The sequence below is a fragment of the Colletes latitarsis genome, unplaced genomic scaffold, assembly GCF_051014445.1.
Source record: "Colletes latitarsis isolate SP2378_abdomen unplaced genomic scaffold, iyColLati1 scaffold0103, whole genome shotgun sequence".
In the NCBI taxonomy this organism is placed as follows: Eukaryota; Metazoa; Arthropoda; class Insecta; order Hymenoptera; family Colletidae; genus Colletes; species Colletes latitarsis.
Window position 1 is genome coordinate 43,326 of NW_027488453.1, and position 1,675 is coordinate 45,000.

The 1,675-nt window shown below is 45.7% G+C and overlaps 1 non-coding gene and 1 pseudogene across 1 annotated transcript; both read left to right on the forward strand.

The window, feature by feature from the left end:
- The first annotated feature begins 208 nt into the window (after positions 1-208).
- Positions 209-363, forward strand: LOC143351226 (5.8S ribosomal RNA). The gene has a single exon (XR_013081588.1). It is a non-coding gene; the product is annotated as a 5.8S ribosomal RNA (ribosomal RNA).
- A 1,215-nt stretch (positions 364-1,578) lies between these two features.
- The window catches only part of LOC143351225 (large subunit ribosomal RNA), a 3,121-nt pseudogene continuing 3,024 nt past the window's right edge, over positions 1,579-1,675 (forward strand).

Below are 1,675 nucleotides of genomic sequence, written 5' to 3' on the forward strand. Positions count from 1 at the left end.
CGCAAAGGCTTTTGAATGTACTGTACGCCCGGCCGTCGAACGATGGTTTTCCGTCATTCAGGAAACAAAAAGAAACTTTTGTCGTCGATATGGCGCGTTCAATCCTCCGTCGATACGCTGGTCGGAGGTGCGAACATCGAATATTTTTAAAGCAAAGAACAAGGAGCATTTTTAAATACAAAGAGAAAAATTGTAAATTGTATATGATTACCCTGAACGGTGGATCACTTGGCTCGTGGGTCGATGAAGAACGCAGCTAATTGCGCGTCAACGTGTGAACTGCAGGACACATGAACATCGACATTTCGAACGCACATTGCGGTCCACGGATAAAATTCCTGGACCACGCCTGGCTGAGGGTCGTTCACTTGTCCTAAAACTGCTTGCGTTGTTCTCAGATTCCCTAACCCCGCCGTCGTTTACCTCTCCTTTCGGGGAGATGGCGAAGAACGTTTCGGAGCCGGGTCGATGAAGAGAAAGGTATCAACGTACGAGCGAGAATTTGGGTATTTCGTTGGCGTTTGTCGCTGGACGTACGAAAAAGAATAAATATTATATATTATTGGCAAGTTTGCGCACCCCTTGCGTGGTGAGGCAGAGATCAGTCTGGACTCGCGCGAGTGTTTTACGGCGTCGTGCGTCGTGTTGTCTGGAGTATCATCACGACCGCCCGTTAAAGCACCGCTCCTACGATTTCTGACTTTGACGGCACTAAAAACCACCGTGGGGCGCAAATCGCGTTTCGTACAAATCTAATGATTACCGGCGCTCCCGACGTTGCCCGAAGTTAATAATTTATGCAAAGGAAAGAGAAAATAAAGCGTATACTAGTTTTGGAGCATAACAAAAAGGACACTGGAAAGAAATTTGACCAAACACTGATAATTATGATATGTAATATATGCCCTACCACGTGAAATTTGTGGTATCCGTCGGTCGTCGTCTTCCTCTCTGTTCGTTCGTACAGCCCCAGGGAAAAATGATAATTTATCAAACGAATCGGACGATCATCCTCTATGGAGAGGCTCGAACGAACACGACGAGAAGCGCGATACGAACGGAACCCAAAAGAAGGGATATACTCTGAGAAGTTGGTCGCCCCATGTCTCTCTTTGTTACGAATATGTATATCGATTGCGAGACCGCGCGTTTAGCCGGTCGTCCAGTCCACGAATGCTTTTCTTTCGAACTTACGGTGGACTTTGGTAGACTATCAAAGAATCAACGAAAATCGGATCGGGTAGTTCTATCATAGACACACACCGTGGTTCTTCTTTAATTTGAAAAGCGACGGAAGGACGTTAAAAGTAATCAGCCGGTTACGCCTAGCGAGCGTTTCGCATCGAACGAATGAAAAACTAAGACAGAAGGGAGACACTTTGGCGAGGCGCTAAAAACCCATCATTGATATCCTTTTCTCCGAGAAAGCAAAATGCTATTATATGCTATCGGAGGACGCGGAGAAGTAGGAGGTGGTGGTCGATTCCATATATACACCAGGTTCTTGTTGCTCCGATTCGTTACGGTGTACGATTTGTTTTTCTTTTTTTTTTTTTTTCAACTAACAAGTTTGTTCGACGACCTCAGAGCAGGCGAGATGACCCGCTGAATTTAAGCATATTACTAAGCGGAGGAAAAGAAACTAACTAGGATTTCCTTAGTAGCGGCGAGCGAA